Below are 14,437 nucleotides of genomic sequence, written 5' to 3'. Positions count from 1 at the left end.
GTACAAAGCAAACATAGCAATAGAAAGCAATATCTCCACCAAGCTTGCAAGTACACATACAAGTATGAGAATCAATCATCATGTGTAATGCAAAGCATGGGTCACGAATGCATGGCAAAAGCATAGTAATGATCATAACATGCAAAGTGAACATGGCAAGATGGGCATAGAATATGTAGTGGACAATAACCCATAGCCAAGTGAGGGTCATGTAGAAGAAATGTGCGAAGACTTCGTGTGAAGAGAGTGGCGGGAAATGCGATCCATGGGATCCCAAGTCATCATTGCTCTCGAGAGCTCGTTTTGTCAACTCGTGGGATTGCGAGGTTGACAAGAATTCATGGGTACCTACACAAAAGAGACACAAACCAAAGAAATTGTGCGCGTGGTAGATGTACACATCATCCATCATGATGTGTATGTGCATGTGTGAGTTAGCACAAGATAAGAATCCGTCAAAGAAATTTGATGCATGGTATAAGAACATGTCATCCATCATGAAAGAATAGTTATTGTGTATAACATGATGGGGATGCAAATTGAGCATACAAGTATATGGCACAACAATAGCATGTTTATTTATGGGAAGCATATTGTGCACATAAGTATGAGGATCATGCAATGGATGGGAGTGATCAAAATCTCCTAAAATGTATGAGGAAACTATGGGGGTCTCCTCATGAGCAATGTTGGAAACGTCATATGGAGAAAATGGACAACATCCAAAACAATGCATATCCGAAGCTAGGTGGTCATTGCATGGCATATGAGATAAATGATGCAAAGGGAGCATATCAATATCATCACAAGAGAAAGAAATGCCAATAACCATGGGCTTGTCATCTATGCCATAAGTGCAAATTGGGTTAATTTGAATGGCATATGCATAGTCACTATGAAGAGATTGCAAATATGATATGTGGTCGATCTCATGCATAGCATATGACAAGTCAAGCGGATTGGCAAACATGATGTGACCGAGAGAATTAGCACAAGAAATCCTATGTAACATGGCATCACAACTAATAGACTCCACATGGCAATCATCATACTCATCATAAATGGGTAAATCATCGCATGGGGAAGTCACACTAGCATGAAGCATGGAAATAGGGGGATCAGCATCATGCAAGCAATCAATGTCATGATAGTCCACTGGTGGGACAAGAGCATCACCTTCACCTATGTTACCTTTGTCATTCCACTCAAGTGGTGTAGGTGAGGTGGTAAAGACCAAATGGTGGTCAAGATCATCATTGTGATGGAACCATGTGGGGGGTGCATCATATTCCACCATGGCCATCGTCTTGTCCAAAGGTAGGACGAAGTCGTCGAGAAGCGGCGCATCATCATATAAGGGACCTAGCACCAAATGAGAAGACACAATAGAGGTAGAGGTCAAGTCGTTAGTGTTAAAAGTGGCCTCACATGACCTATCAACTATCTCACTCTCTCTATGTGGTGGTTCACTCACTCCCTCAAAATAGGTGCACTCAAACTCACATATGGTGGAGTCACTCATCTCACTCAAGAGGTGGGGGTTGTGGCTCTCCTCACATGGCAATAGTGGAAACACATCATATATGGGGCTAGTGGTGAAATCACTCTCACTCTCAATATGGTGGCTAAGGTCACTCAAGTCATCACATGTCGCCGTGGTCGAAGGGAAAATCCCATGCTCAACCGTCTCGTAGTCGCTGTCATGGATGAAGGCCGAAGATGGCACAACATCACTCTCGCCGTGGATGAAGGCCGAAGATGGCACATCATCACTCTCGCCTCCTAAGATGGAAGCATCATCCTTGCTCGCCACCTTGTCGCTCGCCTTCAAAGCTTGGTCCTTGAGGGTCTCCGTAGTCGTACTCGTCGCCGCACCGTCTTGAAAAAGAGTCATGGAGGACTCGGCATCGTCAATGCCACAAAGAGGGATGGCGTCGAACTTGGGAGTAGCATCTTGGAGCTCGTCGGGCTTGGACATCGTGGTGGTACTAGCCTCATGCTCGTTCTCATGGAGCTTGGTCGTCGCGAAGTGAGCTTGGGGTAGAGAAACTTTGGCCTTCATGAGTTCTTATTCCGCCTTGAGAGCGCTAATGTAGTTGTCGTTGAGGGACTTGTAGTTCTCGAGGAAGATCGTCTTGGAGATGTCGTTGTGCAATCCCATCATGAAGTGGAACTTCATCGAAATGGGGTCGTCCATGTCGGCTCGTCGCAAGGCAATCTTCATCTCCTTGAAGTACTCGTCGATGGACTTGGATCCTTGGATGATGTTCTCCAATTGGCGTTGAAGTTGTTCCGTGTAGGTTGGAGGCACAAACTCTCACCGCAAAGCTCTCTTCGTCTTGGGCCAACTCATGTCGTAGGTCGCCGAAGGTGCATGAAGCCACCATGTGGACGCGTAGTCGTGGAAGTTCCTTGTGGCACACTTCACTTGATCTTCGGGAGGAACTTGATGTAGCTTGAGGTAGTCGTCCATCAAACGCTCCCACTCGAGATACTCCTCGGGTTCTTGAGTCCCATAGAAAGGAATCGCGTGGTCGATGTCGAGGTCGTAGTAGCTCGTGGAAGTCGCGGACTTGAGCTTGGGGAGCTTCTCTTGAGTGTAGTCTTGAGGTGCTTGTTGGCGAAGATTCCAGATATCCGAAGGCGAAGATGCCTTGATAGCACTTGGCGAAGATGCCAAAGTGGTGGGTGTAGCCGTAGCTCCGTCTTGGTGGTGCTTGTCTCGCGGTCTTCTCTTGTGGTCATGAAGTTTGGACTTGGCATGAAGTAGGGCTTGTTGCGACTTGTAGGTAGGCGCATCTCGAGCATCTTCATGATGATGTTCTCATTGTCGTGCTTGAGCTTGATGTAGATGTCGTTCGTCGTCGTCGTGCACATGTTGCTTGGAGGTGACTTGCCCTTCCTGACGAGGTGGATCACAAACGTGATGGTGGTCTCAATGGAGATGTGGACGAGGATGACTTGCGCTTGCATCATTTTTGCGCTCCGAAGACTTGTGACTTGAACGTCGCTACCTTGAGGATGATGAAGGGGAAGAACGGTTGATCAACAAGGTCTGAATCTCCTCCATCCTTGCATCTTGCTCCTCCTTTTGTGCGTAAAGCTTGTTGTTGATGTAGTTGTACATGTCGTCGTTGTTGTGGAAGACCGGAGATGAAATGCCTTGCCTATCCATCACAAGATTCGAGCCAATATGAGTGGAGAAAGAGAAGAACGAATACCAAATGTACCTTGACCGAAGTTGCAAGTGGATCAATGATCACTCCAATGTGGACAAGGAAATAGCACAATTGGTACCAATTCTTGTCGGTTTCTCGCACCTACACAAATAAGGCTTTATGGTGGAGCTCGGTGAGGATAGTGGCACAAAAATTTAATGCAAAATGTTAGCAAGAGTCAATAATGTTGAAAGAGATTCACAAATTCGCAAGTGTAACAAGTAGACCAATAGCAATATGTGGCACACGGAAACACACATATGGATAGATAAATGGGGTCGTGCAACCAAGGATGAGCACAAAATGTGGAATCCACGGAAAACGCTCGTGTTGCACAACTCAAGAGAGACGCTAGCACGATTGCTCAATAGGCGGATATGACACTTGTGCACAACCTATAAGATGCAAAATGGATAACTTTCTATCCCAAGTATGCTATGTATGTATGGTTCCCGGTGTTTCTCACAAGGTGATCCAAGATGATATTATATGCAATGTGGTATGATGCTATGGCACTTTCTTACAAGCTCTTTGTTCACTCTTTTTCTTTGGTTAAAAGCTTATTCTTTTTTTGTATGGCCACTTTTGCACAATGCACAAACCAAGATAGCTATTGTGTATATGGGGGAACAAACTTGAGGCACACGAGATGATATGATAACAAGATGATACCTATTGTATGGTATGTATGCAATGGCAGGCATAGACCACTAATGTGCACAAGTAACGTTGCCGGCAGTACTCAAATGGCCAGTCTCGATAGGCAAGTGACGCAAAATGGTCTAGGGGTTATCAATGCAATGCTAAGGGAATATATAATGGAGGGATACCACGATACCAAGATGATATGGAGGTTACCGTCTGTGTCGATGATGAGTGGCGGTGATCTTGATGGAGATACCAAGATGCTGGAGACTCGTCCCTAAGTAGCCGAAACACCTTAGGAAACGGAAAAACCGCGAACTCAAAAGCTCAAATGTCATAATGGTGGTAGCGGGATGCGGTGGTGGTGTTGTGGAAGCTCAATGGGATTGCGGCAATGCAATGATGGGTTATGTGAGTAGGCAATGTGGAAGTGGAGGGTTATTGGGTTATGTGAGTCGGAGTTGGAAGCACGGTCCCTAAGTAGCCGAAACACCTTAGGAGACACAACTCACAACACAAACAAAATTGGGTTAAGTTGGGGTGTAAGAAGTGTATGGTTGGTAAGCCTATGCGGAAGTTATGGTGGTGGTAGTTGATGAAGAATCAACCGTCCCTAAGTAGCCTAGACACATTAGGAGACTCAAATCACTCCTCAAGCAACCACATATGCGATGGGGAACACAATTGGTTAGGTTGCGGAAGTCGGTGGTGGTGTAGCGGATGATGTGGTGGAAGCCCTAGGCAAAGATGCCAAAATTCACAAAATTTGATGGTGTCAAAAGGTGGTGAAACCAAGGTGAGGTCCTCGGGCACGTCGATAGCTTCAAAACAAGCCAAAGAACACTCAAATCGGAGTTCGAAGTGAAAAGTTGTGATGAAAACGATGAAGAAGGCTGATGCTGAAATTCTGTGTAATGTTTCGGGTTAGGCCGGAAGTTCCGGGCCTAGGGCCGGAAGTTCTGGGCTCCGGAAGTTCCGGGGGGTGGCCGGAATTTCCAGGGGTCACGGAAAAACTGCGGGGAGTCTGGGGATTTTTGAGGTAAACTTTCTGCTTAGCCCGGAAGTTCTGGGGTAAGGACGGAAGTTCCGGGGGACGGAAGTTCCGGGGGAGTCCAGAAGTTCCGGGGGTCGTGGAATTTCTTCCGGGTCGAACCCTAAATTCCAGATCTGAGAATGGGGCGGAAAAACTCAATTTCCAAGGTCAAAGTTGGGAAGATTTTGTGGATAGAAATGGGGGAAAAGATGGGGAATGCTAGATCCACTTAAGACACAACGAATCCATGGATCAAAACCAACAAAACATCATCAAAACCAACAAATCACAAAAAAAAATTGGGGCTATTTTTGGTGGGGATTTTCGAATTTAGGACGAAATCAAACAAAATTAGGCTAGCAAACAAAGAGGGGAGGCTCCGAAATCGTGATCAACGTGGCTCTAGATACCAAGATGATGTAGGGTAGAACCCTAGTGGCCCGATCTTTCAGGAACGGAGTGGATCCCGCGAAGAACACGAGGAGGGAAACAAGGGGAAAATCATGAGGGGAACACAATAGAACACTCAAACCAACAAGTACGATCACACATGTGCTAGATCCATGAACACAAAGGGAGATACAAGATCCAAAGTCAACAACGGACGATACAAGAGGTAACCGGTTCTTCTCCGTGAGGAGGTCTTGAATCCATGGGGGGATCTTCTCTTAGAAAGGGGGCTTGAATCCAAAGGGATCTTCTCCGAAGAGGCCGCAGTCTCTCGCACGGAGGAGATCTGATATGGATGAGCGTAGCTCTATCTCTCAAATGAGCTAAACCAACGCTAACCCTAGAAAGGAGGAGGTGGAGGAGTATATATAGTCTAGGTCCACGAAGGGGAAAGTGAGGGGAGAAAGGGTACATGGGCTTCGGCCCGAGTGTCTACGCGCAGGCAGGGCCGGAAGTTCTGGGGACGACCGGAAGGTCCGGGCGCCGGAAGTTCCGGGGACGACCGGAAGGTCCGGGCGCCGGAGGTTCCGGGCGAAGGTCCGGCCAAGGTCCGGGCTATCTAGAGAGTTGGCACACTCTCGGACGGCTTCGATGCGTCGGGGCCGGAAGTTCCGGGACGGCCGGAGGTTCCGGGGGCCGGAAGTTCCGGGCTTCCTAGAAACTTGTCCAGGCTTCTTCTTCCTTCTCTTCCATGCTTCCCTCGCGGATGGTGTAGGTGATCCTTGGCGCTTGCACTCCTCCTCGTCATCCATGAAGCTCCGACAATACCTATGCATGCACGATGGAGGGTCAAGTAGTATACCATCCTCGAAGGGGTCAAGTGAGCACGTGTAAAGGAGAGGATTCACCTTTATGTATGTGAAGTAGATGTCGCACGTGTCACTTGCCGAATGAACTCTTGACATGGCGATGTCCATAGGATGCTCTGCATCACACTTGGTAGTGTCTGCTGAGACGGTAAGAAAGGAGGGGCAAAATGGTCCATCGAAAAGTTCATAGACGGTCAACACACGGTCAAACGGCACTAAATGGACGGAAACGTGACGGAAGGGCAAATTCATAGGAGGAGCAAATAGGCTTGGGCAAAATCGAGGGTTTTTGAAAACTAAGGGCAAACCTTCCGAGTGGGACACAACTAGGGGCATCAAATTAATTATCCTAATAAAAAAAGAGAAAAAAAGAGGCCATAAAAAAAGAGAAATGCCCAAATAAAAAAATAAAAAATGAGAGAAAAGGAGAGAAGGAGCAATGCTACTATCCTTTTACCACACTTGTGCTTCAAAGTAGCACCATGATATTCATGATAGAGAGTCTCCTATGTTGTCACTTTCATATAGTAGTGGGAATCTTCCATTATAGAACTTGGCTTGTATATTCCAATGATGGGCTTCCTCAAAATGCCCTAGGTCTTCGTGAGCAAGAAAGTTGGATGCACACCCACTAGTTTCTTTTGTTGAGCTTTCATACACTTATAGCTCTAGTGCATCCGTTGCATGGCAATCCCTACTCACTCACATTGATATCTATTGATGGGCATCTCCATAGCCCGTTGATACGCCTAGTTGGTGTGAGACTATCTTCTCCTTTTTGTCTTCTCCACAACCACCATTCTATTCCACCTATAGTGCTATGTCCATGGCTCACGCTCATGTATTGCGTGAAGATTGAAAAAGTTTGAGAACACCAAAAGTATGAAACAATTGCTTGGCTTGTCATCGGGGTTGTGCATGATTTAAATACTTTGTGTGGTGAAGATAGAGCATAGCCAGACTATATGATTTTGTAGGGATAACTTTCTTTGGCCATGTTATTTTGAGAAGACATGATTGCTTGGTTAGTATGCTTGAAGTATTATTATTTTTATGTCAATATTAAACTTTTGTCTTGAATCTTATGGATCTGAATATTCTTGCCACAATAAAGAGAACTACATGGATAAATATGTTAGGTAGCATTCCACATCAAAAATTCTGTTTTTATCATTTACCTACTCGAGGACGAGCAGGAATTAAGCTTGGGGATGCTGATACGTCTCCAACGTATCTATAATTTTTTATTGTTCCATGCTATTATATTATCAACCTTGGATGTTTTATATGCATTTATATGATATTTTATATGATTTTTGGGACTAACCAATTAACCTAGAGCCCAGTGTCAGTTTCTGTTTTTCCTTGTTTTTGAGTATCGCAGAAAAGGAAAATCAAACACAGTCCAATTGACCTGAAACTTCACGGAACTTATTTTTGGACCAGAAGAAGCCCACTGAGTATCAGAGATGGACCAGGAGAGTCCCGGGCTGCCCACGAGGGTGGGGGCGCGCCCCGTGCCTCGTGGACAGCCCGGAGATGCACCGACGTACTTCTTCCTCCTATATATATCCATATACCCTAAAAACATTGGGGAGCACAATAGATCGGGAGTTCCGCCGCCATAAGCCTCCGTAGCCACCGAAAGCCAATCTAGACCCGTTCTGGCTCCCTGCCGAAGGGGGAATCCCTCTCCGGTGGCCATCTTCATCATCCCGGTGTTCTCCATGACGAGGAGGGAGTAGTTCTCCCTCGTGGCTGAAGGTATGTACCAGTAGCTATGTGTTTGATCTCTCTCTCTCTCTCGTGTTCTTGAGGTGATACGATCTTGATGTATCACAAGCTTTGCTATTATAGTTGGATCTTATGATGTTTCTCCCCCTCTACTCTCTTGTAATGGATTGAGTTTTCCCTTTGAAGTTATCTTATCGGATTGAGTCTTTAAGGATTTGAGAACACTTGATGTATGTCTTGCCTGGGATACCCGTGGTGATAATGGGGTATTCTATTGATTCACTTGATGTATGTTTTGGTGATCAACTTGCGGGTTCCGCCCATGAACCTATGCATTGGGGTTAGCACACGTTTTTGTCTTGACTCTCCGGTAGAAACTTTGGGGCACTCTTTGAAGTACTTTGTGTTGGGTTGAATAGATGAATCTGAGATTGTGTGATGCATATCATATAATCATACCCACGGATACTTCAGGTGACATTGGAGTATCTAGGTGACATTAGGGTTTTGGTTGATTTGTGTCTTAAGGTGTTATTCTAGTACGAACTCTATGATATATTGAACGGAAAGAATAGCTTCTTGTTATTTTACTACGGACTCTTGAATAGATCGATTAGAGAGGATAACTTTGAGGTGGTTTCGTACCCTACCATAATCTCTTCGTTTGTTCTCTGCTATTAGTGACTTTGGGGTGACTCTTTGTTGCATGTTGAGGGATAGTTATATGATCCAATTATGTTATTATTGTTGAGAGGACTTGCACTAGTGAAAGTATGAACCCTAGGCCTTGTTTCCTAGCATTGCAATACCGTTTGTGCTCACTTTTATCATTAGTTACCTTGCTGTTTTTATATTTTTCAGATTACAAAAACCTTTATCTACCATCCATATACCACTTGTATCACCATATCTTCGTCGAACTAATGCACCTATACAATTTACCATTGTATTGGGTGTGTTGGGGACACAAGAGGCTCTTTGTTATTTGGTTGCAGGGTTGCTTGAGAGAGACCATCTTCATCCTACGCCTCCTACAGATTGATAAACCTTAGGTCATCCACTTGAGGGAAATTTGCTACTGTCCTACAAACCTCTGCACTTGGAGGCCCAACAACGTCTACAAGAAGAAGGTTGTGTAGTAGACATCACTTACGAACTCATATACTTCATCAGAGAAGAATATGGTATGAATTTCATCAGATCAAGTTCATCAAGCTATAAAACAGGTAAAGCAGTATGAGGATGTGAGAAATGAAAATTCATTTCTTCACGATTAGCTTGCGTCCTTCCAAGGACATTCAGGTCTCCAGTAAATTCTTCAGACGATTAAGTTCATCTGGAGACCTGACCCTGCATAAGAGGTTAGTTCTTTTTCTTCACCACCCACATCTGAAGGGGTGGCAAAGAGTTCATCATTCTGCGAGCTCCATAAGAGAAAGATGGCATAGATGCCAATCCACTTCGTTTCACATAAGAGGGGTTAGGGTAAGCATATGAGTAAGCAGAGAAATTCTTCGAGGACTTATGAACATAATGATTTTAAGAATAATGCACATATCCATAATCCTTAGTTCTTCCCTGCGAAACAGACGGGTTAGCACGATGATGCTCATATGAGGACTTTGATCCTTTTGAGGAATTTGATCCATGTGAGAAGTTTGGTCTGTATGAGGACTTGGATCCATATGAAGAATTTTGTCCATATGAAGAATTTGATCTGGGGTTCCTATTCTTCACAGGTGGTGTCATGATGACATTCACCTGAAGATTTTCAAGGCACCTTTTGGGAACCCAGATTTTCTTCATAGGAGGACCGTTCCTGCAGTTAGTGCCAACATATCTAGCAAATACTTCACCATTATGTGTTTTGAACAGTTTATAGTTGGAGTCAATTGACTCATTAGAAGAATATGAAGATTCACATGTAAAGCCAGATAAAGTAGATGGATCCACTGAAGGTCCCTTTGCAGCAACCCATGAGGTTTTGGGATACTGCTCAGGTTTCCAGTAGGTCCCATCAGCATTGAGTTTCCTCTCAAAGGCAATACCCTCTTTCCTAGGGTTTCTGTTGATGATCTGCTTTTTAAGCATGTCACAAAGAGCCTGGTGCCCTTTGAGGCTTTTGTACATGCCTGTCATATACAATTCCTTCAGCCCTGCATCATGAGTGATACTAGCAATGTCCTTGGATGAGGAATTAGTGATAGCAGAGGCAGTTGAAGAATTTGCAGCAATGGAAGTATTTGAGCATTCAGGTGAAGAATTAGCAGTTTCATGTTCAATGCACTTCAAACATGGAGGAATGATACGTCTCCAACATATCTATAATTTTTTATTGTTCCATGCTATATTATATTCTGTTTTGGACATTATTGGGCTTTATTATACATTTTTATATTATTTTTGGGACTAACCTATTAACCGGAGGCCCAGCCCAGAATTGTTGTTTTTTGCCTATTTCAGAGTTCCGCAGAAAAAGAATATCAAACGGAATGAAACCTTCGGGAACGTGATTTTTGGAACGAGCGTGATCCAAGGACTTGGACCCTACGTCAAGAAAGAAACCAGGAAGGCACGAGGTAGGGGGCGCACCTACCCCCCCCAGGCATGCCCTCCATCCTCGTGGGGCCCATGTTTGTCCACCGACGTACTTCTTCCTCCTATATATACCTACGTACCCCCAAATTACCAGATATGGAGCCAAAAACCTAATTCCACCGCCGCAACCTTCTGTACCCGTGAGATCCCATCTTGGGCTCCGCCGGAGGGGGCATCGATCACAGAGGGCTTCTACATCAACACCATAGCCTCTCCGATGACGTGTGAGTAGTTTACCTCAGACCTTCAGGTCCATAGTTATTAGCTAGATGGCTTCTTCTCTCTTTTTGGATATCAATACAATGTTCTCCCCCTCTCTTGTGGAGATCTATTCGATGTAATCTTCTTTTGCGGTGTGTTTGTTGAGACCGATGAATTGTGGGTTTATGATCAAGTTTATCTATGAACAATATTTGAATCTTCTCTGAATTCTTTTATGTATGATTGGTTATCTTTGCAAGTCTCTTCGAATTATCAGTTTGGTTTGGCCTACTAGATTGATTTTTCTTGCAATGGGAGAAGTGCTTAGCTTTGGGTTCAATCTTGCGGTGTCCTTTTCCCAGTGACAGTAGGGGCAGCAAGGCACATATTGTATTGTTGCCATCGAGGACAACAAGATGGGGTTTATATCATATTGCATGAGTTTATCCCTCTACATCATGTCATCGTGCTTAAAGCGTCACCCTGTTCTTTTGAACTTAATACTCTAGATGCATGCTGGATAGCGGTCGATGTGTGGAGTAATAGTAGTAGATGCAGGCAGGAGTCGGTCTACTTGTCTCGGATGTGATGCCTATATACATGATCATACCTAGATATTCTCATAACTATGCTCAATTCTGTCAATTGCTCAACAGTAATTTGTTTACCCACCGTAATACTTATGCTCTCGAGAGAAGCCACTAGTGAAACCTATGGCCCCCGGGTCTATTTTCTATCGTATTAATCTTCCATCAACAAGCTATTTCTTGCACCATTTTTATTTTGCTTTATTTACTTTGCGTCTTTATCATAAAAATACCAAAAATTATCTTATCATATCTATCAGATCTCACTTTCTTAAGTGACCGTGAAGGGATTGACAACCCCTTTATTGTGTTGGTTGCGGGGATTTTATTTGTTTGTGTAGGTGTGAGGGACTCGTGCATGGCCTCCTACTGGATTGATACCTTGGTTCTCAAAAACTGAGGGAAATACTTACGCTACTTTGCTGCATCACCCTTTCCTCTTCAAGGGAAAACTAACGCAGTGCTCAAGAGGTAGCAAGAAGGATTTCTGGCGCCGTTGCCAGGGAGTCTGCGCAAAAGTCAACATACCAAGTTCCCATCACAAACCATTATCTCCCGCATTACATTATTTGCCATTTGCCTCTCGTTTTCCTCTCCCCAGCTTCACCCTTGTCGTTTTATTTGCCCTCTCTCTCCGTCCTCCTTCTCTTTCCCTATTTGCCTCTTTTTGCCCGTTTCTTGTTTGCTTGTGTGTTGGATTGCTTGCCTATCACGATGGCTCAAGATAATACTAAATTGTGTGACTTTTCCAATACCAGCAATAATGATTTTATTAGCACTCCGATTGCTCCTCTTACCGATGCTGAATCTTGTGAAATTAATGCTGCTTTGGTGAATCTTATCATGAAAGATCCATTTTACGGCCTTCCTAGTGAAGATGCCGCTACCCATCTAAACAACTTTGTTGATTTGTGTGATATGCAAAAGAAGAAATATGTGGATAATGATATTGTTAAATTGAAGCTATTCCCGTTTTCTCTTAAAGATCGTGCTAAAGCTTGGTTTTCATCTTTGCCTAAAAATAGTATTGATTCATGGAATAAGTGCAAAGATGCTTTTATCTCTAAGTATTTTCCTCCCGCTAAGATCATCTCTCTAAGAAACGATATTATGAATTTTAAGCAACTTGATCATGAACATGTTGCACAATCTTGGGAGATGATGAAATTAATGATACGTAATTGCCCTACACATGGTTTGAATCTTTGGATGATTATACAAAACTTTTATGCCGGATTGAATTTTGCTTCTAGAAATCTTCTAGATTCGGCCGCGGGAGGCAATTTTATGGAAATCACTTTAGGAGAAGCTACCAAACTCCTAGATAATATTATGGTTAATTATTCTCAATGGCACACCGAAAGATCTACTAATAAAAGAAGTGCATGCAATTGAAGAGATTAATGTTTTGAGTGGAAAGATGGATGAACTTATGAAATTGTTTGCTGATAAGAGTGCTCCTACTGATCCTAATGATGTGCCTTTGTCTACCTTGATTGAGAATAATAATGAATCTATGGATGTGAATTTTGTTGGTAGGAACAATTTTGGTAATAACGCGTATAGAGGTAATTTTAATTATAGGCCGTTCCCTAGTAATTCCTCTAATAATTATGGTAATTCCTACAACAATTCCTATGGAAATTATAATAAGATTCCCTCTGATTTTGAATCTAATATTAAAGAATTTATTACCTCGCAAAAGAGTTTCAATGCTTTGGCTGGAGAAAAATTGCTTAAGATTGATGAGTTGGCTAGGAACGTTGATAGAATTTCTCTTGATATTGATTCTTTCAAACTTAGATCTATTCGCACACGAACACGTCACGTGTACCCTCGACTCCAGGGGTGATGCACCGCAGCTCACGTTGAAGGAGTCTCACCGGAAGCGCGATTCGCAAGTCGACCGGTGAGAGCTTTTGAGGACCTGAAACCCCACACTCCCGGGAGGGACCCCGTCGAGGAGTGCGGCGGCTATGGGCTGCCCTAGGTCGGTCCAACCGCCCCTAGAGCCTCGGGATTCGCAGCTCTCCAACATGAAGAAAGAGGAAGCAAGAACGGGGGAGAGATAAAACGTAGATGAAAAACTAGTAGATGTGTTTTTTGCGATTGTGTGTTGTTCAATCGGCCGTCACCTCTCATCTATTTATGAGGCGGCTAGACTTTCCATACAAGCAAAGGACTAAAATTTCATCCAAAACATCAAAAACCCTAACCTAACTCGGACAGGAATCTTTGGCAATTTCCGGATTAATCTCGGTCTCACCGATTGGTTTGCTTCGGTCCCACCGAGTGAACGTGGCCAACTCTCTATAACCTTCTGTAATTTACGGATCAATCTCGGTCTCACCGATTGGTTTGCTTCGGTCCTACCGAGTCAATATTGCCAACTTTCAGGTAAATTTTCGGACAAACTCGGTCTCACCGATCAAATCAACTCGGTCGGTCCGAAATGACTCTGCAGCTTCTGTTTCTGACATTGTTTTGCCTCCACGGGTTGCATACGACCTTGTATTAAGACGATATTTCTATCAAAATCAATCATTTTGATGAGAGAAGACAATTCATGTAGATCATTTTTCCATACGAGGCAGTCCTGGGGGCGTAATCAGCCGAATAGTGTTTTGAATGCAAAATCTTGGTATTTCGAAGACAACTTTGGCCTTCGAGATAAGATAGGATGGCGATGGCCTAAACTTCAAAGATGTTCATATCAACAATACGAAACTTTTTTATGTAGATCACTTCTCCATTTGAAGCCATATTATTTAAATTCTTGACCATACCAAAATCTGGTGTCAACACATGCCCCCCTGTTTTTCGTCAAAACTTGCGTGCCGAAAAATAATTTGCAATGTATTTGTTCTAAGGACGATGTCAACACTCCATTGGCCATTTATTTTTCTCAGGACGATACTTATGTATCGGCCATTTATTTTTCTCAGGACGATACTTATGTATCGGCCATGTTTATGCTAAGGGTGATAGTTATCTATCGGCCATTGCCTATCTAGGCTTCTTGCCACACACTTGGGTGATATTTCTTTAAATATTTGCCATTGAGAGCTCGAGGTAATAATGTGCCTTGTATAGGTTCCACCAAATATGAGTTTCCGGGAACCACTCTTGTAATCCTAAAAGGACCTTCCCAACATGGAGACC

At 43.8% G+C, this 14,437-nt stretch overlaps 1 pseudogene; it reads right to left on the bottom strand.

Moving 5' to 3' along the window:
- The window catches only part of LOC125546807, a 154,643-nt pseudogene that overhangs the window by 118,428 nt on the left and 21,778 nt on the right, over positions 1–14,437 (bottom strand).

This window comes from Triticum urartu, chromosome 3 (assembly GCF_003073215.2).
Source record: "Triticum urartu cultivar G1812 chromosome 3, Tu2.1, whole genome shotgun sequence".
NCBI lineage: Eukaryota > Viridiplantae > Streptophyta > Magnoliopsida > Poales > Poaceae > Triticum > Triticum urartu.
This window is presented reverse-complemented; position numbering and strand designations above follow the sequence as displayed.